We start from the raw sequence: 24,838 nt of genomic DNA, 5'->3' as shown, positions 1-24,838 counted from the left end.
GGGGATGTCTCCCAGTTAGGCTACTCAGGGGTCAGGGACCCACTTGAGCAGGCAGTCTGTCCCTTCTCAGATCTCAACCTCTGTGTTGGGAGATCCACTGCACTCTTCAAAGCTGTCAGACAGAGTCGTTTGTCTCTGCAGAGGTTTCTGCTGCTCTTGTTGTTTACTGCGCCCTGTCCCCAGAGGTGGTGTCTACAGAGACAAGCAGGTTTCCTTGAGCTGCTGTGAGCTCCACCCAGTTCGAGCTTCCCAGCGGCTTTGTTTACCTACTTAAGCCTTAGCAATGGCGGGCGCCCCTCCCCCAGCCTCGCTGCTGCCTTCCCGCGAGATCGCAAACTGCTGTGCTAGCAATGAGGGAGGCTCCGTGGGTGTGGGACCCTCCCGGCCAGATGTGGGGTATAATCTCCTGGTGTGCCCATTTGCTTAAAGCGCAGTATTGGGGTGGGAGTTACCCGATTTTCCAGGTGTTGTGTGTCTCAGTTTCCCTGGCTAGGAAAAGGGATTCCCTTCCCCCTTGCTCTTCCCAGGTGAGGCAATGCCTCGCCCTGCTTCAACTCTCGCTGGTCGGGCTGCAGCAGCTGACCAGCACCGATTGTCCGGCACTCCCTAGTGAGATGACCCCAGTACCTCAGTTGAAAATGCAGAAATCACCGGTCTTCTGTGTCACTCGCGCTGGGAGTTGGAGACTAGAGCTGTTCCTATTCGGCCATCTTGCTCCACCCCCCTGTTTTTTTTTTAAAATTTATTATTATTATTATTTTTTAAGAGAGACAGGGTCTCACTCTGTCATCCAGGCTGGAGTGCAATCATGTGACCATAGCTCATTGCATGGGCTTAAGTGATCCTCCTGCCTCAGCTTCCCATGTAGCTGGTACTACAGGTGCACACTACCACATACAGCTAATTTTTAATTTTATTTTTTGTACTGATGAAGTCTCACTATGTTGCCCAGGCTGGTCTCAAATTTCTGGGCTCAAGCAGTCCTCCTGCCTCAGTCTTCCAAAGTGCTGGAATAGCAGGCGTGAGCCATGGTGCCCAGTCCCTCTCTGTCTTTTTGAAAACAAGCAGTTCAGATAAGCCCCCACCCCTACACCTCTTATCTTTCTTGTCACATGGGGTGAGGATGGGCAGAATGATACCATTAGACTCTAAAGCTGAATAGTGCAGAGGCCAGATGTGGAGAGAGAAGGAAACACTGACATTGTTTGAACCAGATCCCCCCTTCCGGACGTGCCTGTTTTGTGAGCCAACAAAATTCCTCTTTCTTTAATTAACTTGAATTAGAGTTGTCTCACATAACTCACTACAAAGTTTAAAAGAATCACATTTTTAAAAATATAAATTTTCATTTAGATTGATGTTCTTATTCCTCAAGTATTTTATACTAATGAATATTTATAATTAGAATAGAATGAGCCCATTTGGTATTAATATATTGCAATTATTTCAATATGATTATGAAGAAAAATAGGGCTAATCTGTTATTAGTCCTGTTTTATGCTTTAATGTAAAAAATGTCTATTGGGAAGTAGAGGTATGATTTGATAAATTAAATCAGTTTAATGATTCTATGCAACTCATGAAAAACAAGCCATCTTATATACAAAATAGGAAGAAATAACCAAGAGATTGAAAAGGACAAAATACTAGCCTATAATCTTGGCTCTCCCAGCTTTTAACCTAGTGCTTTTAATATGAGGGAGACCGTGCCCAGTAATTCAGGTTTATGTTTTCTCGCATCTGTTTTACAAATGTATACAAATATATGAGAGTACTTCTTGTCCTAACTGCAGCTGGGAAGACATTTCAAGTTGTAAATATTTACTAAGTATGCATAAAATAGCAGTGTAGGCTGATATGGCCAATGATGGGGAACTGGAAGCATTAGGCCCCACTCCTGGCCCCTTTGCTAATTTCTGTGTGACCTTGGGCAGGTCAGTTAAAATCTCTGTGTTGCAGTGCTACATTTACATGAAGGAGATGCTGACCTTTATTGGTTGGCACTCCAAAAGTAATAACTACTGAGGACAATGCCTGCTATTCAGAGTGGAAATCAAAGAGGGATCTCATAGAGACCGCACATCTATTACTCTTTTTTCTTTCTCTCTTTCTTTCTTTCTTTCTTTCTTTCTTTCTTTCTTTCTTTCTTTCTTTCTTTCAGGGGAGAAGGAATGGTGGAGAAAGAGGGATGGATGCATGCTTGCCTGGGTCGAGGGAAACAAAACTTAATTGTTTCAAAAAAATTAGCATGCACTTCCTTCCACACGTCACTGTGGTAAGAAGAACACAATGAGGATAAAGTGGCCAGGGCTGAAAAGCCCTTCAGAGAAGATCACAGGAGAAACGCCGGCAGAGAAATTGTGAGGCGTCTTTGGGACTCTGGTGAGACATTCTTGTCCCTTAGAGTAGAAAAAGGAGGTCTCTGAGGCAGAAGGGCTTGAGTGACCTAAAGCAAATCATTTCACCTTCAAGTATCAGGTCCTTGAACTATAAAATGGAGATGATAATGCCCTTATTGAGGTGTGTCAAAACAGTTACACAAAATGACCAGCACATAGAAGCAGCCTGATAGACCCTGGGTTTCTACCTGCTTCCATTTATTCACTTACTTTGATAGTAATTTGACAATAGGACAGCAAATAAAGCAGCCTCCACATTTTCCTGTCAGGGAGCAAACCCTCAGCTGCCGTTTCATCTTATACACCCAATTAGCCGATTCCATCCTATGTCCGTATTTTGACTCTAGTGAAATTTCTTGAATTCATATTCTCCCTTTACATCAAAAAGCAAACAAATACGAACAAGGACACAGAGTTGTGTTCTGTAGTTTAACAAATCTGTTTGGAGTGAAGGTGTTATAAATTTATTTTGTACAACAGAACCCAGGTTCCCTCCCTCCCTCCCCAAGAAAGCAAAAACAGCAACTGAGATGGTGATCTAGATGACACAGATGGAAGAATCTTGGGTTATATTAATAATTTAGGACTGAACCACTGCCTCAGTTGTTTCACTCTCCTGTTACTGCTAAGAGCATAGAGCATAGACAGAAGCAGTTTGACGAGAGGAAACCCAATTTGCACTGGCCAAAAAAATCTCATAATATAAGAGGATCCCAGTAATCGGACCAAAACACAACCTCATGATTGCAGCATTATGGTCATGAAGAAAGGGCTGCCTTGGCCCCCTGAGAAACTTGTGTTTTACTTTCTTCACAGCTGTAGTTCTCAAACACTTGGGGATCTCTTTCCAATGACACAAGATTTTATGACCCACTAAATGAATCTCTTTGTACCAACCATTGCTTGAAAAAAATCTAATTAGAATCATAGGGGTCCCTGGTGCAGCTCTTATGATATTTCCTAGTAATGTCAAAAGTGAAGGATTCACTGATTCTAGGAGTAAGAAAATACAGTCATGATAATAATTCCTTAATTCCAAATGCTTTGCACTGCACCTGTCATTTCACATGTTATTTACTTTTTCACAACAACCCTGTGAAGTTGTAGCATTGCTCAATCCCCACAACACTGTAAGGTAGGCTTGTTTCATTACTACAGAATTTCATCACTTCTAAGACGCCAAAGGGTAGAATGTGCACTCTTATTTTATGTGCCCACCCAGAAAGAAAGCAGAATACTGTCAATTAGTCCACAACACACCATCAATTGCATAAAACAAAACTTAGCTGGTTTCTGAGATATTAAAACGTGAAAGAAGGAGTGTCTTAGAATTAATGAAACACGGACTTTCCCTTTTGCAGATGAGGAAATTTCTGCTGTGTTAAAGACTAGGCTGCTGATGGAGATTAGACCATCACTCAGAGTGATCACTTCTAACTTTTAACTTCAACTTCTAACTTCAACCCAATGGACTCCACCCAACCAGACCTAATGATTTTGAAGTTGATCCTGGAAGCAAGGGAGAAGACTCCCACTGTATATTCTTGAAACTACCACTTTAGAAGAAATGATTTATCACTGATAGATGGCAGCCACGATGGTGGCATTTTAACATGAAACAACAAACTAGTTTCAGAGGGAAATATGAATGACCACTTGCTTCCTGTCATCATGATATACTGCATTAATACAATATAGGTACAGATCTTGTCATTGGGTATACTTTGTGTCTAATTAATATGTTTACATATATATAACTCTTGATTATTTTTCTGACTTGGCTTCTCTGCTGGGTTTGCAGTCATGAGACATGAATGGCGGGTAAGTTGACAGCAGAAGAAATAGATCTTTTGATACTTTAACAATGCAGAATAGTCAATTCTAGTTAGCAAGACTATACAATAGAGGTATAGTCAATTGGTCAACCCTTATTATTTGCAGATTCCATAGTTGTGAATAGTTTGCCTCCTTGATAAAATTGAATTGTAATCCCCAACTTGATGCTCATGGTGCTTTTGTGGTTATTTGTGGACATGCTCAAAGCAGCGAAACTTTAAGTCATGGGATGCACACGTTCCCAGCTGAGGTCAAACAGTGACGCTCTGGCTTCTTGTGTCAGCTTTCCTACTATCAGCAAGTGTTCCCTTTGCAGACTACTTAGTGCCCCATTTTTCCTCATTTTTGTGCTCTTCATTGGTGATTTTGCTGTAAAAATGGCCCCGAAGCATAATGCTGAAGTGCTGCCTAATGCTCCTAAGCTCCAGAAAGCTGTGATGTACCTTACAGAGAAAGTAGCTATGTTAGAGAAGCATCATTCAGGCATGAGTTATAGTGCTATTGGCCATGAGCTCAAAATTGATGTATTAAATAAGGTGCCCCAGTCAGAATGGCTATTATTAAAAAGCCAAAAACAACAGATGTTAGCAAAGTTGCAGAGAAAAGGGAACACTTATACAGCATTGGTGGGAAGGCAAATTAGTTCAGCCACTGTGCAAAGCAGTTTGGAGATTTCTCAGAGAACTTGAAACAGAACTACCACTTGACCCAGCAATTCCATTACAGGTATATATCCAAAAGAAAATAAACTGTTCTACCAAAAAGACACATACTTGCATGTTCACTGCAGCACTATTCACAATAACAAAGACATGGAACCAACCTAGGTGCCAATCAATGGTGATTGGATAAAGAAAATACGGTACATATACACCATGAAATACTACACATGCATGAAAAAGAACAAAATCATATCCTTTGCAGCGACATGCGTGCAGCTGGAGGCCATTCTTCTAAGCGAATTATCACAGGAACAGAAAACCAAGTACTGCATGTTCTCACTTGTAAGTGGGAGCTAAACATTGGGTACTCATGGACATAAAGATGGCAACAGTAGACGCTGGTACTACTACAGCAGGGAGGATTGAGTAGGGGGTAAGGATTGAAAGACTACTGGGTGCTATGCTCAGTGACTGGATGACAGGATCATTTGTACCCCAAACCTAAAAAAAAATTCTTCCTTATATTTATTTAAAATCTGTTTCCTAATAAATTTTCTTTAATTAAAAAGGTTAATATCCCTGAAAAAATAAGGCATCTTGAAACAGAAACATACATTAAACAAGGTTATTTACTGATTGGCTGATGAAAATGGTGCAAACAGAGGCTCACAGGAACGCAACTTCATTCTTAAGTAGAGTGGACTGTTTTGGGGTCCTAAAGTATCAAAAGGACTGTTTCTTCTGTCGCCCACTTACCGGCTGTTCATATCTCATGACTGCAAACCCAGTGAAGAAGCCAAGTCAGAGGCATAATCAAGAGTTATTTAGGTCGAGTGTGGTGGCTCATGCCTGTAATTCCAGCACTTTGGGAGGCCAAGGCGGGTAGATTGCCTGAGGTCAGGGGTTCGAGAACAGCCTGGGCAACATGGTGTAACCCTCTCTCTACTAAAAGTAAAAAATTAGCCAGGTGTGGTGGCGCATGCCTGTAATCCCAGCTACTTGGGAGGTTGAGGCACAAAAATTGCTTGAACCCAGGAGGCAGAGGTTGCAGTAAGCTGAGATTGCAACACTGCACTGCACTCCAGCCTGGGCAACAGAGTAAGACTCTGTCTCAAATAAAAATAAAAATAAAAAATTATTTATATACATATACATATACTAAGTAGACACAAAGTATGCCCTATGATCTGGAAGGAAACAGAAAAATAGAATGACGGTGGTGGTGGGAATATGGGTTTTTAACATTCTTTTGTTCACATTTCCAATTTTTGGCATTTCTTTGTAGATTTACGTATTAAAAACAAAACGACGGTCAGGAAGGCGAGGAAGCATTGCCTAACAGAGCATGGCAGTGGTGGAAAAGCAGACCAGGGAGCCCACAAGGTGACAACGATAGAGAAGTCTTTCTTCGGGAGCACATCCTTAGCTGTGGAACAGGCTGAGATGCTTATAGAGGAAGCATGTACCTCTGTATAAGCTCTGCAGCATTCTCAGTGAAAAGTAAACAGAAAAAAAAGGGGGGAGAGAAGGAATGAAGAAAGTGAGTCTATGGCCTTAGTGCTTCTCTGCTTAGGATAGAGCACTGACACGCACATGAAAACACATACATTTCATTGCTAAAAATCAAGAATCAAAAGTGCTTTTGTTTAAGCCTTGATGTGATATTAACAATAAAGAGCCATCAGTTGCAAGAGAACAACAATGCATCCATAACCCCCAAAATGTATTAGTTTAGGGGAATTGTTGTCAACGGTAGAAACAACTAAGACTGTGTTGTTACAGAAATACATGCCTAGCTGGTTCGCCACAGAAAACTGCCTCTGGTGACTTATGGAGGGTCTGGAGGGCCTTTGAAAGCAGTTTGTTTCCTGTGGCCAGTAACTGATTTTTCACAAAATTGTGCATTGACTAATTCTCACAAGAGGTTTTGAAAATGAAGCTAGGTTTCAGGTTCGACTCACATGAGCTACTTTTATTTGGACAGTCTTTGTTTTTCTCAGTCTCGTCGCCAGTCCTTCCGGGGCCTTCCTCAATCCCTGGCTGGGGCTGAGGCCTGGCCGTTGTTTGGGATGAAAAGGTATTGGAAGGCCGGCTGCTAATTGGAGCTTGCACCTGCAGACCCCAGCCTTGGAGGCGACTCGGCACAGGCTACTGCTCTATGTGTGTGTGCTTGTGTGTGTGTGCATTTTATTTCCTCAATGAACACTGGGATGTGGCATGATTTTTTGGCCTGGGTATGCTGGAGGAGATCCAAGCTGCTTGGCCACTTTCTCTGTTCTGGGGAAGGGCGGGGCGGGGGGGGCACCCTCTTTACTCTCTAAGAAGGAGGGATTTCTAGCCATGCAAATATATCCAGTGTATTCTGATCTAATCTCTTCTGGCCCCAAGAGGGGACTTACCCAGATAAGAGGTGCTCTTCAGAGACAGTGAGAGGGTGCCACAGCAGGGCTTTCACCCACCAATTTCTTATGAGTTTCTAACACTTCACTCTAGAACATTATCCAGGCAGTGCTGAAGAGCAATGGCTACAACCTCTGTGCTCAGCCAAAGACGAGAAAAATGGACAAACTACCCAAGTGGACCTAGCCACCACGCCTCTGTTTCCCCCACCCCACAATACCCAGGGGTTCATCCTAATGCACATATTTAATTTTGTGCATCTGATCAGTTTTGGCATACATATATGCCCATGAAATCATCACTATAATCAAGGAACAAATTAATCTTCTCTCTCTTTGTGATTTCTCCCTCTCACTCCCCATTCACCAGGTCCCCAGGCAAATATTGATCTGCTTTCTATAACTAGACTGCTTGCACATTCCAGAATTCCATATAAATGAAATCAAACAGTGTGTATTCTTTTGGTGTGTGGCTTACTTCACTCAGTATGATAATTTTGGGATTTATTCATATTGTATGTATCAATAGTTCATTCCTTTTTTTCTGCTTAGTATTGCATTGTGTGGACATAGCACAGTCTGTTTATTCATTCAGCTGTTGATGGGCATTGGGTTGTTTCCAGTTTGAGGCTATTACCAAGAAACCTGCCATGAAACCTGCCATGAAACCAAGACAGGAGGATTGCTTGAGGCCAGGAGTTAGAGACCAGTTTGGGCAACGTAGTAGAGACCTCGTCTCTACAAAAATATAAAAACGTCAGCCAGGTTTGGTGGTACACGCCTGTGATCCCAGCTCCTTGGGAGGCTAAGATGGGAGGATTGCTTGAGCTCAGAAGGTTGAGGCTGCAGTGAGCCATGATCACATTACTGCACTCCAGCCTGGCCAATGTAGAGCAAAATCCTATCTCAAAACAAAAACAAAAACAAAAACGTCAAAGCAGGCCCAGGCCACTTCCAGTTTTTGAAGCCCTTGGGATATTAAAAATGAAAGAAGGAATCCCAAAATAGACCTATAAAATATGCTATATTTAAAACGTATATATGCTTTTGAACATATTAAGAATTCAACATATAGATAACATTGGAAACCGTATCAAGATTTTGAACTTGAAGCTCCATGTGGGACCTAGGACAAAGGGTCTCCTGGCCATTGACCACTTTGTGATGGGTTATGAGGGGCCAGCACCAGCTAGGGGTCCTTCCCACATACCCTGTACACTCTAAAGTCATATCTGGCATGGTTATTCTTTATATGCTTGGGGTCAAATGAATGCTACAGAGATAGCTCTGGAAAGAAAGAGCATTTTCTAGGTGTACACAGATTTTCTGCCAGAACTAGGAAGGGCAGTCACAACCATTGGCCTTTTGGAGAGATCTCTTGCTCTACTCACCAATACCAGTAAGCCTGTGGGGCCTGAGGTTTCCTTTGGGTTGACCATAGTCTTGGACGTCTCTGCTTACTTTGAGGTCAGAATGGTACCATGACCATGAGATGGGTTGCTCCACTTGAAGAATCCCCAGATCCCTCCCAGCCATGGCACAGAAGCTCCCACCCTCTGAGGACAGTTACCATCGCCTTGGTGGAACTTTAGTCTCCCTTTGCCTTTGGGTGTGTCTAGTGTAATGGTTCTCTGTGTGGGGTGATTTTGCCCTCCGGAGGCCACTTAACATTGACTGGAAACATTTTTGATTGTTACAACTCGGGGAGTGTTATGGGCATCTAATAGGTCAAACCTAGGGGTGTTGCTGAACATTCTATAATGCACAAGGCAGCTGCCCACAACAAAGAATTATTCAGTCCCACATGCCAGTATTTTGAGTCAAGAAACCTTGGTCTTTTTTTTTTTTTTTTTTCTCTTTCTCTTTTAAGACAGGGTCTTGCTCTGTTGTCCAAGCTGGAGTGCAATGGCACAATCATGGTTCACTGCAGCCTTAAATTCCAGGCTCAAGTGATCTTCCCATCTCAGCCTCCTGGGCAGCTGGGACCACAGACACATGCCACCATGCCAGCTAATTTTTAAGTTTTTTTGTAGAGACAGGGTCTCCCTCTGTTGTTCAGGCTGATCTCAAACTCCTGGGCTCAAGCGATCCTCCTACCTCAGCCTTCCAAAGTGCTGGGATTACAGGGGTGAGCCACCACCCCTGGTTAAGAAACCTTGGTCTTTATGATCTAATCAGGTGTCAAGCAGAGTGGACAGAAGGTGGCTGATGTAGAGTCTGAGAAAGGGGTTCTTTGTTCATTAATCCAAGAAGGCCGTGATATAGACATAGAGATAGGGTAACAAAATTCAGGGGACTGAAGAACTGGCTGCCCAAGACCTCTTGCCCTCTCTCTTCCCTTTCTCCTCATTTTCCTTCTCCCTTCTGTTAAGAGCTTTGGAGTGTAACCGACCTGGTTTCAAACCCAGGTCCTGCTGCCTGGTAACCTTGGGCAACTTGCTAAAGCTTTTTGAACCTCAGTTTCTTCACCTGAAACACGGAAATAACAATAGTACTTTTCAGAATTATGAAAATTAAACAAGAGAAGTCAAACCATGTAAAAAGTTTGTTGGGGCCTAGCACACGGGAAGAATTCAGTAAGTGACAGTGATTATTATTATTCCATGAATGGAGCACGTCCTGACACAAAGCACCTTGCCAGCTGCGTTCTCTCGCCACTCAGCAACAGTTGGTGTCAAATTTTTATTAGTCTACAAAATCATTTACTCTAAAAGTCTTTTTAACGGTAACCCCTGCTCCTCAAAAGCAAAACCCAGTGGATAGATTGCACTTACTATGTTTTGTACTTCAGTCTAGTGATAAAAAAAGTAAGTGGAGGCCAGGCACCGTGGCTCACATCTGTAATCCATCCCAGCACTTTGGGATGGGGAGGCGGGTGAATCACTTGAGGCCAGGAGTTTGAGACCAGCCTGGCCAGCATGATGAAACTCTGTCTGCACTAAAAACACAAAAATTAGATGGGTGTGGTGGCATACTCCTGTAGCCCTAGCTACTTGGGAGGCTGAGGCATGAGAATTGCTTGAACTTGGGAGGCAGAGGGTTGCAGTGAGCCGAGATCATGCCACTGCACTCCAGCCTGGGCAACAGAGTGAGAGTCTATCTCAAAAAATAAAAAATAAAACAAAATAAAATAAAAACACCCCAAAACAAGAAATAAATGGAAGGTGACTTAAGCTAGACTGATGTATTCTATACTGAAGTATTTATGTACCTGTGTTGACATATGCCTATATGTCAGTTTACGGTCCATGATGAGAAATTTACACAATGAAGTTTATCAGAAAACACACCACTGGCTGGGATTCTCATAGCAAATACCTGGGAACTCATGGGCTGCCCTATTCCAGGAGGGAACAGGATTCCATGTCAAGTGATTTGGATAGTGTCCCAGGTTGGGTAGGTTACCCTGGCACCAGCAGGGCCTCTTTGCCAGATGGCCAGGCAGAGACTGGGAGGTTCCTGCTAGAGGGAGCTCAGAGTATTTATGGAAGGTCATTGTTACCAACTCAGAGAACCAGTTCTGTGAGGTTGGCTCAAAGGGCATGTTTAACTAGAGTAACAGAGAAGTGTGGTAACGGGGAGGAGGAAGTCTGGGTAAGGATTACAAGTAGCACAGTCAAAGTGTGCTTCTCAGTTTTCAACAGAGTGAGGGAGAAGTAGTGCGGTGGCCCCAGCCCTGAGACCTAACTCCTTGATTCTTGCCAACAGCAGGAGAGTGAGCCCAGGCATCTCCAGAAAGCCAAAAGATGATCCAGGTGATAAGGGCACAGCCAGGCAGTATCCACGCCAAAAAAAGAACAGAAAGCTTGGCTTAACTCTATTTTTGCCCATGTTTTTCTCCTGGGGCAGGAGTGTACCTAAAAACACTCTGGGATACACGGTGGCACTTACACAAATTAAGAATCCAGGGGAAGGGCTCCTTTGGCAAGGGAACTCTCAGGAGGATTAGGAGACTGGAGCCATGACAGAGCTCCCCAGGAACATTCTAGAAGACAGGCTAGATTTCCTGGCCTTTGGTCACCAGCCTGGAATTCGGCAGAGCCCTCTTGTGCAGAGGGTGAATGAAGATATTTGGTCACTGCCTTCCCTCCGGTGGGCTGTTCTCAGCATTAAGGTGTCAGTGTGCACTACCATTAGGGTTACCCAGTGAAGGCTATTCCAGAAAAGGGAAGGAAGATTTGCCTACTCAAGCCCAAAGAGCAAGGGCTACTGAAATCGCCTTCCGAGTAATAGGAGTGGCAGACATTGAGGAATGTTGCAAAGAACTGTTAATTATAATCTTTACTTTCTCTCTAACCAGCTCAGAAAAGAGCTTTATGGGAGGAATATAGTTTGAATGAGAGGCATTCTGTTCATTCTCCTAAATACTCTGTGGATTGAGATCAGCAGGAACAAGAAGGGGTCTACATGGCATTATCTTGGCCTCTCACATGACCGCCTTTCCTGAGTTTAGTTTAGGTGAAGTATGTCACTAGAAAAAAATATCAGGCATGTTTGCATCTGTAGGACTTGTGTCTCAATAAAGATGTTTTGAATGAATACCTGAAACCATGTGAAATACCAGACTCCTGGGCATGCATTGGTGAGGATATTGATTACTATTTCATACTGATTACTATTTCACTCAGAGTTCCCTTATAAAGCTGATATACTCAATTTCTACTCCAAGTCAGATGAGGAAAGCTTGGTACTTATAAAGGAATTGCTTTATTTATTCCTTTCTGAAAAATGAGAATGATGTAATTGGGGATATTTCCCTTTTGCTTTGGTTGCCAGGAAGCTCAGTTGAATCTGATGTCCAACTATACCAATCATGAAGGCTCTTACGACATACGTACCTGGTTTCTATTTCCATTGGTCTTATCATCCTATTCTCATATTTCCCTTGCTCTTGATTTAAATTCTTGTTTATATTTCCCATGATTTTATGGCAGAGCTCCAACCCTGAGGTGCCTCCAATGTCAGTAAATGCCTGGAGTGGAGTAATAGCGCATGGTGCGGACTGTGGCAAATGGAGAGAGCTCTTCCTTGGCCACTCTGATAAACTAACATGGCTCCCCTACCCCACTCTGTCTCTATCCTCTAACCCTGCTTTATTCATATCCTCTAACCCTGCTGTATTCATAGCACTTACAATTTCCTGTAATTATCTTACTTACCTGTCTACTTGGTTATTATCAGTCTCACTTCTGCTCTATTCCCAGAATCCAGAACAGTGCCTGGCCAGAACTGTCACCCAATCTATATTTGTTTGCTGAGGGAATGAACAAATATAGGACCAACATGGCCAGAGTTTCCTATGTTTTAAAAAACTTGAAATTTGAATTTTTACATGAAATCTCCTGATTGTTAGATGTTTAGTAGCTAATATAAAAAATTAAAAACACTATGCTGGCCAGAAATGAGCCATGCTAATGTGGGGTCATTGTTCTACTTTCTATTCTCCAGTGGGAGCAACCAGAGTTTCTTTGTAGAATAAAGTGGTACATAAATAAATGAAAACACACATCTGTTTCACGTTTTACAAAGCATTGCCACCCACTGTTAATTTTTCACTATTATTTCATTATTGTTCCAATTTAACATGAGTAAATAAACCACTCCCACCCCTTTGCCCTGGAGTTGAAATGAACCTGCCCATTTAGAAGTGGAGGAAGCTGTAAAAGGCAGGAAGTGTCCCGGCAGCCAGAGCTGGCCTCCTGGTCAGGCGTTCAGGAAAGAGGAAGGAAAGGTTCTCCGTGCTCCATTTTTTCTCTTATTCCTGTCCCAGCACCAGAGGTTAGGCTGATGCTTCATCTGACAGAGGCTGTGACCTCGAATTCACATGCAGCCTCACGCTGGGTCTGTTTCTATAAATTTTGTGTGCAGAACTAGACTATCAGTGTGCGTGTTTCTTACAATCCTTTCACATACAACCTTTGGCTCACCCGCCCCCTGTCAAGAACTGCAATCCTAAATGTTTTAGTAATGTGCACACACAAACACACACACAATGAATAATTAAGCATAATGCAGAGTGTCTCTTTTATTTCTGCATAGTTAGTGTAATATTAATCTTATTTGTTTTAGGAAGCAATCTCTCTCTCTCTTTTTCTCCCTTTCTCTATAATTGGTAGACTTGTCAGTTCTTTGTGATTTAACAATGTCTCAGCCAATGATAGAGAATATAACCAAGTTCTAACCAAGAGATATTTTTCTGTATATATTTATTTTCTCAGAGAAGAAGTCTGCTGTTTTCCCAAGAATCATTGGTACACCTTGTTAAGAAAAAAAAAAGCCGGGATTCATTGGCATTTTTTACTTATGGTAAAATACACTAACATGAAACTTGCCATCTTAACAATTTTTAAGAGTACAGTTCAGTAGTGTTAAGTACATTCACAATGTTGCATAACCGTCACCACCATCCATCTCTAGATCTTGCAAAACTGAAACTCTTCACCCATTAAACAGTAACTCTCCATTCGCCCTTTCCCTCACCCCCCAGCTACTGCCATTCAACTTTCTGTCTCTATGAATTTGACTACTGTAAGTACCTCATATAAGTGGAATTATACAGTATTTGTCCTTCTGAAACTGGCTTTATTTCATTCAGTATAACATCCTCAAGTTTCAGCCATGATGTGGCATGTGCCAGAGTTTCCTTCCTTTTTAAGGCTGAATTTATCCCATTGTTTGTGTATACTACATTTTGTTATCCACTCACTGGACACTTGGGTTGCATATACCTCTGGGCTATTGTGAATAACGCTGCCATAAATATGGGAGTACAAATATCTGTTTGAGTCCCTACTTTCAATTCTTTTGGCTATATACCCAGAAATTGAATTGCTGGGCCACTGACAATTCTATTTTTCATTTTTTGGTGAACCACCATACCATGTTACACAATAGCTGTACCAGTCTAGATTTCCATCAACAGTGCACAGGCGTTCCAGTTTCTCTATGGCCTTCACAACATTGGGTATTTTGCCATTTTTTTTTTTAACTTGATAGTAGCCATGCTAATGGGTGGGAGGTGGTATCTCATTGTGATTTTTGATTTGCTTTTTCCTAACCATTAGTGATGAGGATATTTTCCTGTGCTTATTAGCCATTTATATATCTTCTTTGGAGAAATGTCTATGCAAGTCATTTGCCCATTTTTGAATTGGGTTGTTTTGTGTTGTTGTTGAACTGTAGGGGCTCCTTACATATTCTGGATATTAACCCCTTCTCAGATAGATGATTTGCAAATGTTTTCTCTCATTCTGTGGCCTGTCTTTTCACTCTGTTGTTTGTGTCCCTTGGTGCCCAGACATTTTTTATTTTGATGTATCATTGGTATTTTTGTGCTTCCATTTTTGTCTCCTCTGGCTCTAAGGGAGGTAGACTGTGGGGGAAGGAGAACTGCCTCACAGCTCCAACAACGGGGGCTGAAAGGCCACTGGAGAAAGGTCACTAAGTCCTATGGCAAATAGACTTCCAGAACAGTTTCAAAAACTCCCTCACTCCTGCCCTTCTATCCCCTTGAACACATTCAGGGTGCAGAATTGCTTTAGTGATAATTGAATTTCAAGATGGTTTCCCTCCAGCTTTGGGGTTGTCAGGACAATCATGACAATTACTACTGGCCTGAAACCCACTGAGTGTGTACAATGGCCACTCCTAACAGATCATGGTGAATGAAAAACTAATAGAAGAGAGGAGGTCTCCTTAGCATACAGGGCAATGCTGGGACCTTTGGAGGCTGAAACGATAAAAAAATTATGGTGCCTCTAACCCAAAATATGTCAAAAGATAAGCAACAGTAAGGCATAAAATGAATCCAAAAGGTTCTAATTTTGCTCAGGATAACAACTTCAGAGTTTCTTTTACAATGCCAAAATCTATTCTTTTAAATTTTTGTCTTTTAATTAATTCATTATATTTTGGGGTGCTTCTGGTTCGCCAGTGCCCTAACGCCTTTTTGATCTACCTGCTGGAAAATAACAGTTTTGTTATTATTGTTTTCCATATGCTATGCATTTTTGTGTACACTATGTAAAAGAATAATTTAATCATGTCAATCCCACGAGGTGACTACTATTACAGTCTCTAGCTTTACAGTGAAGGAAACTGAGGCAGAGTATTACCTTGCCGAAGATTCAACAGCTATAGATCAACAAATCCTGGGTCACAGAACCAGGATTTAAACTCTGGAAGTCTGGCTCCAGAGCGCTTGTCCTAAAGTCTAAAATCCAGCACCACTGGCTCACCTCCACAGCCTGCACCTGCCTGGACAGCTCCTCCTCTTGCCTCTGGCCCTGCACCAGCCACCCTGAGGTAGCTCCTGAAATTCTCTATCCGTTACACTCTTTCATCCTTCCTGCACATCATTCCCTTTACCCCCCTTCTAGTCAGTCTTTACCTTGTTAATCTCTGCCCATTTAGGATTCCCCTTGGGTATCTCCTCTGTGCCCACCCAGTCTGAGCTAGGTGCCCTCTGATGGCAGGCTGTGTAGGCTCTCATTGCACTTGGCCACATGGAATGGAAATTTATGGCTTGTCTGCTTCCCACAGTGGACTGGGAGTTCCTTGAGGGTGGTGACTAAGGTTTTAAATCTCTATGTCCCACCCTAACCAAGCACCTGTCACCTTGTAAGTGCTTCATATCTGTTGTTAAGTAAATGAATAATGGAGAACCTAGACAAGGACTTGACAGAGAAGCAAAAGGAGCAGTGACTGCCCAAATAGTACTTTTCACCCCTGGAAATGTTGTTACTACCCCGAGCATACAGTGAGCAGCCCACATCCATATAGATCAGCAGACCAAGTGGAATAGAATAAATGGAATGAGCCTGGCTTCTTCAGGCCTGATGCTGAGGACATGTGCCCTACCTGTATGGAGGAGATAGCTCTATCCCCCTCCAAAGACAGTGACAACACAGGTACATACACAAATGTATAGCGTGTGTCACAGTCCTTAAAGACATTACATAGGGCTGAGCAAAGTAGGCACCTGTGCGGGTGTGGAGGACATATGGTAGCTCCAGAATTCCAGGAGCCAGCTCAGGGCGGCCCAGAACAAAGCGTCAGGGCCTAAGCAGGGTGCAGAGGGCATCTGCATGGGGCAGGGGACAGTGTCATGATGGCAGTTGATGACATTTGGGGGATTGAGTGAATAAGCATATAATATATTAAGGATAGTGGGAGCCAGCTTCTGATGAATGTTAGAGAAGGGAGTTACAAATGTAGAAAGGGAGTGTTGGATTGGAATTGGAAGTATGAATTGGCAGTATGAATTTATGGTTTTCAATACATGTAGATTAATATAGAAATAAATAGATACGTAAATAGAGGAGGAAACTGGGATTCAAAATTAGATCTGTCTAGCTCTTTTCACTGTTCTATACTACCGCCCTACACATAGGGCCTCTGCTGTGAAACCTCTGCCCCCTTCCCTGTCCCCTCAGAACCCCAACCCTAACTCACACAGACTTAAAAGATTCCACCCTCGTGGTTCCAGAGCATGCATCACACCTCATGTCATTAGCTGCACACAACTAACTCATGACGTTTTGATTACACTGAGGGTAGGCCTCCTCTTATCTGTATTCCCTGCATCTCCCTTGGAGCCAGGCACATGGTCATCACAATAGTTAGTATTAATATTTATTGTGCAGTTGTTATGCATCAGGAAAGACTTCCCATACATAATCATTTACAGCTGAAGACAACCCTGTGAGGGATGTATTACCATCATTTTCATTTTACATATTGGCAAGGTGAGGTTAGCAGTGTTAACTGAGGTACTCCAAGATGCAGAGCTAGTGGGAAGTAGAACCAAGAGTCAAGGCCAGACAGTCTAATTCCTCAGGCTGTGCTCCTTGCCGCTCAGCTCTGCCACCATGGACTTGGTGTAAGTAAATGTTCACTCAACAAATTCCTCCCGGGGGATTTGTGTATCTGAATGCTCTCCCTCAATCCAAGTCCACTCTTTATGCTGAGCTTATTTGAAGCTCACCTCTTTAGGGGAGCCCCCCACCCCGCCATCCTACTCTGCACTGCCTCAGCATTCCTTGGGCACAGGACTTGCACCACGCCCTGACATATGACCCAGTCAGTGTTGGAGCAGGGAACATAGTTTATCGACATTTGTTGAACTGAATTCAATGCCCAGGAATGGAAGTAAACAGGAATACATGACAAGGTGGTGTATTGTACAGGATACTGTGGCTATCTATTTCTGGATTTTCCTGACAGTTCCAATTTCTAAAATTCCATCCTCTCATCAGACCATTTGTCAGAATACATGGCCAAGAATGTAGTCTGGAATTTTCTTTAAAGAGTAGGGTCACCATTCTACTGAAAAGAGATAGGAATGAAGACAGGATGTGCTGCTGGTCACCCACAACTCTACACACCCATGAGCAGGTCACAGCTTCTCTCAACCTCTTTATCCATGGGTAAAACTACAATGCAACACCTACTCCTACTGTGGAATGAAACAAAGTGTGTGTGTGAATGTGTTTTAAATACCGATAAAGAATAATGTCGCATAAACCCAGTTACTGTTAGTGGGATTACTTATATTTTTAATGATCTGTCTGGCAAGTCGTTTTCATTTGTCAAAGAAAATAAGCTTTGAAGGAAGGTCACTGCAGAAAAAAATAGGGTATAAGGAGAGGAAATGCCAAGGTGTTTCTACTGTGTTTTCAAAAAGACACACCTAGATATTTCCATCTTTTAGACTCTCCTCAGTTTGGGGTGTGTGTGTGTGTGTGTGTGTGTGTGTGTGTGTGTGTGAGAGAGAGAGAGAGAGAGAGAGAGAAAGAGAGAGAGATAGGGGTGAGAACTGGGGGCTGAGTGGGCAGAGGTGACGTTTTTAAAAAATGGTATGAGATTCTACCTTGTAGAGGAACTAGGCCATCTTACCTTTGCTGTATTGCGGATCAGTTCCCAGCTGTGTGAAGTCTCAGGTGATAGTCCGTTTGAGAGATGAGTTTTTCTGGCTTAGCAGTAGCTCAGGAAATTTTTCTTTCTCTTTCCAGTATTCTGTGTCCCAGCTATGCATGAAATCTGCTCCACCTTTGTACATGCAGGGGTTAACCAGGGCATCCCCTGTCCCTTCTGCAAGGCTTTGGGTAGAGCAGATTCATAAAACTGAGAGCAGCTATGGAGAGCTTAGCGGGAGAGTGGTCCCCTGCAGAGCAGCATGCATTAGCATCAGTGACAAATCTATTCTGGTTTGGATGGGGCTGAGACGCCCCTGAACTTCCTTCTGCTTTTGCCAAAAGCCAAGATCCTTTTGTTCACCTTTAGGGTTGCCAAGTCAGGCCTACCTCGCCCCTAGATGTTGTTTCCTGTGGGCAATGGGAAAATGATCTTGGAGCCAGAGAAGGGAAATCAACAAGGAAATAAACACAGGGTCACCACACCTTCAGGCCATCATTAGGTCTGGAACATTATCATGCTAAATAGGCAGAGGCTGCTGACTGGACAGGCCCTAGAATCCTGGGCATCTTTTATTTTTGAATATGAAAAGGGGCATGCACCAAAATCTATATCAGGCAAGTAAGTAGTTCTGACTTGTTCCAATACCTTGCCAAAACTTTCAAAGATTTTCTCTCGGCAGTATTGCTCATAACTGAACACTGGCTAATGTTTGTGGACAAAGAAAAAGACTGAGCAAGTTTGTGGCTGATACTACTTAAGACTCTTAACTCCAAAGATACAGAATGATTGTTTAAATAAGGATCTCTTCTGCTCATTCTTCAGCATTACCGTCGTCATCATTGTCAGCGGCTGCAGCATCTTTGCTAACATTTATTAAGTGCTTACTGCCTACCAGGTTCTGTAGTAATTACCTGACCTGCATTATTTAATTTAATTCTCAACAGAATCTATAATTATCACTCCCATTATATAGATAAAGAAACTGAGGATTAGAGAGATTAAGTCGTTCCTGCAAAGTGACCCAGCTAGTTAAAAATGTAAACGTTGCGCTTCTGGAAGTGTGCTTTTCTGAGTTTTGCTTTTCCCACTGGTTTGCTTAAGCACTTCTGTGGGATGACAGCTCCAGTGATGGCCAAAGATTTTGCTTAAATAAGCGATTAGCTCTGGGAATTCGATTCTAAGTAGAAATGTGAATAATTAGTGAATTAAGTAGTCTTTTTCCAGAGATGTGAATCGGGAGCTCGGTGTTATCTTATGTATGTGCAACATGCAAGAAAGTCACATGGAGTGCAGGTACTTGTGGCTCCCTAATTACAGGTGGTGCCGCTGGCTGCGGTGCCTTCAGCTCTCCACTGTGACTCTGATTTACAAACAAGGAAGTACACTGCAAATTTCTTGGCCTCTGTGTGCATTTTGGTCATGGCCTGATTGCCACTTTGTCCCTTTGACTTTCGGAGCCAGCTGCTACAAGTTTCTTTTAATCAATAATCCACGGAGTGAATGAGGCAAAATTGCCAACCCGGAAAATTCTGCCTGGTGAGATGAAGTCAGCACATGTATTTTCAGTCCTAAGGTCACACTTCTGACTCTTTTTGGTTCTACCCCTAATCTTTATTTTCAATTGCTAGCACTTAGCTCTCTTGTGTCATGGCGGTTACCCAGGGCAGCTGGCATCTGGTCAAACAAAAGTAAAACAGTTAATTAGGAGCCAAAAGGATGCCCTCCAGTGGGCTCAAGTTTTCTGTTTTCATAAACATAAGAGTTGTGACATCAGGGCAGTTGCACATTCTTATCACCCTTGGATTTATTTGGCGATGCTTTGGGGGTATTTTGCCCTAAGGCTGCATGAGCCTTTACACTTCAGGTTGGTCAGCTTTTTGTTCTTAACAGAGACTAAAGACTTATTTACTGGAGTGATGGTAATAAAGAGAAAAAAGTCTGGGCATTTAGTTATCATTTCATTTTTTCTCCCAGAGATTTATAACTAAGTTCAGTTTTTAGATATGTTTATGGACTCTGGTCTTGAAGTTCTTTGATGAGGAAGGGTAATTTATAACAGTCAAATGGGCCTTTTCAACCTTATCACATGAAATGAAAAACCACAATGTTGGAAAGGAGCTGATGTAATAGAGACTTTCAAGCTCCTCATCTGCTTCATGGCTTTTCACCAACAGAAAATAATGATGGCAGATTTGGGGACTGTCGTAAGCATTGGGGTCTTCTATTCAGAAAGGTAAGGTAGATGGATTTTATTTCTCCTTTCTCATCTGCAAGCAACCGGATTAGCACTGATTGATTTGGTTCCAAGAATTGAATCCATTCCGAGATTGACAACACACACACATACCTCCCAAATCTGGTTTTTTGCACGGTCATGTAACCAAGGCAGCTGACAGTTTAAAACTGGAAACAAAGAGAAGTCATGAATGAAAAGCACGGCGTATTAATGTAGCTTTACAAGTGTGCCCTTTCCAAAGCCAGGATTACTCATTCCCTGGCAGCCCACAGCATGAAGACCTGAGTGTGCTCAAACTCCATGGATTTAGAGTGCCACTTCCATTTGGTGTGGGATTTTCCGGAGAGAGGCTCCAACTCAGCAGAAATGTCCAGCTATAATTAAAATCTTTGTCATTATAAAGTAAATATACACCACAGAGGGGAGAATGGCTCATTTTTAGTGTCCCAGAAAAGTCACAAGTATCATACCCAGTTCCATGCAGAGAAAACTTCCTCATTATTGGTGCATTCTGAGGATGCATTAAAGGGACATTAAATCTCAGAAATGTGAAATGACAGTGGAGACATTTCCATCTTCTAATTGTGATAAAGAAATCAGAACCTGAGCTAGCTTTCTCTCATGTCCATTTTCACTCTTATGAGATGCTCAGGGTGAAAATGAGTTTATGTTAACAGGAGGGAGAAAATGGTTTCTTTGAACCATTATGACCTGGTTGCTTTCCTTTCTCTCCTCTAATGGTAAACCTTAGTGTACTCACGTCTACCTACAAGTGGGGAAGGCAGTGAGGAGCCCAAAGCCTCACCCCAAGGCTTCAGATATCGTTTTTCTGCCAACAATCCCCATATTTGTATCTCAAGCTCAGACTCTTTTCTGAGCTTCCAACTGCATTCTCAGTGTCTCATAGCCACCTCAAACTCCACACAGCCAAAGCCAACTCATCATCTTCTCTTCCTGCCTCGCCTCATGTTTCCCCATCTCATCCATCCAAATGCTGCAGCCTGGGAGTCACCTCTACAGGGCCCATCCCTCAAGTCCCACATCCAATCCATGAAGTACGTTCCATCAGTTGCACCTTCAAAATTATATCCATTTCAATAACTGCCCTCTGTTTCCACTCCCACAACGGTCTGAGCCTCTGTCGCTCTTATCTGAATTTCTGCAGTGGTCTCTTCATAAATCTTCCTGCTTCCCTTCTTGCCCCTCGTCCCTCTATCAAATCTGCACTCCACATTCCAGCTGAATTAGACTTTTAAAATAAAAGTAGGTCAGCTCATGCCATTAGCCTATCTAGAGGCATCAACGTTCTCCACTGCACTCAGGAGGAAACACAAAACCCCTGGCGTGGCCACTAGGTTTGGCTTAACATGCTCCCTGCTCACTTCTCCAGCATTATCTCAGCACGCTCCCTTCTCAGTGTACTTGGACCACAGAATGCACCACTGCTGGCAGTGTCTTTAACACACCCGGCTCTTCTCCATCTCGCAGGCTTTCCTGTTCCTGGACTGGTCTTTACCCTTTCTCTCTCACACACAGACTCTCTATCTCTTACTGCCTAACTAACTCTTTCTCATCTTTCAGGTCACAGCTCAAAAGTCATTTCCTAGAGACACCTCACGACCCCATCCCTTGGCCTCATTTCCTTTGTAGCTGATACTACATGTAAGTCTATTATTTATTTGCCTATTTTGCCTAACATTTATTTAACTTATAATTTACCCACTTACAGAGACCCCTCCCTCCAAAACAAGGTTTCCTTCCATGAAGTCAGGAGCTAGGTCTATTTTGTCCACAACTATATGTCCAAGGCCTGCCTGCTGCACAATACATTCTAAATAAAACAAAAATGCTGAATTAAGACATGCGTAATTGAATTAGATAATCTTTTTTCTCTCAATTCAGGTCAGTTAAGGAACCTGAGTTTCTTAAATAGTTGTTGAGAGGTACTCACATGTTTTTATTCACATACAGATCTAGTTTTCCCCGTGCAGATGTAGAGAATTAGCAAATAATTGTGGTCTAGAGAATCTACCAGAGTCCTCCTTTCAGAGGAACCACTTTCTGTTGCCTCTGGGAGCGCTGTTCTACAGCGCGGGGAAGAGATGGGGACGAATCAGAAAATAAAGGCTTCTGGCTTTTCAAGTTAGATTTTGTAATTCATTTTCCGTGAAAACGATAGGGCCAAGTGGAAACTGTACTGTTAGAAAAGTTTCTGGTGGCCAGCTCTGGGAAACCAAACACCATTTAGATTTAGAACATCAGTTTATGGGAAGAAATGTGTTCCAAATTCTAACAATCAACATATCCTCCAAAAATGACTCGGAACAAAAACTCTAAGTGGGGAGTTTGCCTGTTTTGTGTTTTAGATGAATTTGCAAAAATACTGTGACTCATCACCAGCCACACCCTCCCCGGCTCTCATCTTAATTTGGGTTCTGGTTAGCATGCGTTGGACAACACTGGGATTGCCTCCGAGATAATTTATTCACACAGGGATTGTATTTATTTGCATTGAGGCAGAGCCAGGAAACACTTATTTTCTTGTTCATATTAGGAAGTAGCTTCCAATCCACCAAGAAAGTGCAAAATTGAACCATTCTCCTGGCCTCCCCCAAGGTGCCGAGTTAATCCTCGTATTAGGAGTAAAAGCCAATCCGATTGGTGAGATCGGGAGTTCCTGACTAATCTGACTGGCGAGATCAGGAGTCCCTGACCAATCAGATTGGTGAGACAGGGTGGCGGACATCCCTTCCCAGGCCCCTCACCTGAGCACTGGGGGATTGCACTGAAAAAGCAAAAGGGCCTCCTCTCGCCTACTGCATTCTGTGTGATAAGACTTGGAGGACATGAAGAGGGTGGCCGTTCAGCCTCTAGTCACCCTGGTGGTTTGTTTGATGGAGTTTCGCGCTTGTTGCCCAAGCTGGAGTGCAATGGTGGGATCTGGGCTCACTGCAGCCTCTGCCTCCGGGATTCAAGTGATTCTCCTGCCTCAGCCTCCTGAGTAGCTGGGATTACACACGCCAGCTACCATGCCCTTTTTTTTTTTTTTGTATTTTTATTAGAGACGGGGTTTCACCTTGTTGGCCAGGCTGGTCTCAAACTCCTGACCTCAGGTGATCCACACGCCTCGGTCTCCCAAAGTGCTGCAATTACAGGCGTGAGCCACTGCTCCCGGCCATCACCCTGTTTTAAACAGGCTGCGCATGCACAGGGATGCCAGCCCACCTGAGACAGGTCTCTGCTCTCTTGCTTTTGTTTTTCTTCCCTGTCACTCTTTCACTGGTGTAGTCGGACTCTTGCATACCATAGTTCAGAGAGGACGAGATACACCTTTGAGTCATTTGTAATTCAGCTCCTCAGAAAGCTGATACAATCTTTAATATCCCCTATTGGCTTTTTATTTCTGTCCTCAGCCAGAATGGAACTCTCCATCCTCAACCTCCAATTTTCAGTCATTTGGATTGTACTTTAAATTGTTTTTTCCATAAACTTTGCTATACCTATGTGTAAAGTGCTTGTGAAAATAAATCTAGTGCTTGTATTAGAAAGTGTATAGATCAAGTGTTTGCCTAGTCTGCAAAACCAGTGTTAAAACAAAATATTCCTGCTTTCTAGATTTTTCAAGGAAACAGGCAAATTCGCTGAGGAATTTTATATTAAGGGGCTTTGCCAAGGAGTCAGTCCAATCAAGTGTGCACCCATGTATCTTATCTCTGTAGCTAGCATTTCTGCTCTATACTTTTGTCATCATTTAAATAGTTTTGCAGGGCTTTGTTGACATAGAATTATTCCATCATGTCATTGAAGAGAACCAGGCCTAGAAAGATGTGGTGCCTTGCCCAAAATCACAGTGAGTCTTGGAGCTGGGCACACAAATCCAACATCCAACTCTCAAATCTGCCCTCTACAAATCCCAGATTGCTTGCAGAGGCTGCAGTTTCCTTTTAAAAACAGTTCTTAGGAAAATTCAGCTTGCTGTTTTGGGGGAAGTGTCATCTTTTTCCTATCTTTATGCCTAAGGTATCTCACTTGATCTTGTCTTGAAGGAGATTTTTGGGCAGAGATTGGGCTAACAGCCTTGAGGATAAATGAAATGAATTGTTGCATCGAGAAAATCAGATTTTCTTTGCAATGCCTCTAAGTTTTTCATCTGGGTAGGAAGAACATACAGATTTGAACTTTTCACTAAGTTATAAATTTTAGTCATTTTGAGCAATCTGGTTCCTAGGGATCAGGAAGATGTCACCTTTATGACACATTTCTTTATTTCATGCCTTTTTAAAAGAATTAAGGACATTTCACTTTGAAGTAAAACTACCTCCTCCGAGGCTCTGTGTAATGTGGAGTATTGTACATTCTGGGACAGTTATGGTGAAGAGAACCAAGCTG

The 24,838-nt window shown here is 42.7% G+C and overlaps 1 protein-coding gene across 1 annotated transcript in view; it reads right to left on the bottom strand.

Annotated features, from left to right (window-relative positions):
- LNX1 (ligand of numb-protein X 1, E3 ubiquitin protein ligase) overlaps window positions 1-18,502 on the bottom strand; it is a 198,739-nt gene extending 180,237 nt beyond the window's left edge. The window contains exon 1 of the mRNA XM_011966515.1: window positions 18,193-18,502. The gene's annotated coding sequence lies outside the window, so the exon portion shown is untranslated. The remainder of the gene's footprint in view (window positions 1-18,192) is intronic.
- Window positions 18,503-24,838: the final 6,336 nt, after the last annotated feature.

Source organism: Mandrillus leucophaeus, unplaced genomic scaffold (assembly GCF_000951045.1).
Source record: "Mandrillus leucophaeus isolate KB7577 unplaced genomic scaffold, Mleu.le_1.0 Scaffold762, whole genome shotgun sequence".
Taxonomy (NCBI): Eukaryota; Metazoa; Chordata; class Mammalia; order Primates; family Cercopithecidae; genus Mandrillus; species Mandrillus leucophaeus.
The sequence above is the reverse complement of the archived record's forward strand: the minus strand, read 5'-3'. Positions and strand labels throughout refer to the sequence as shown.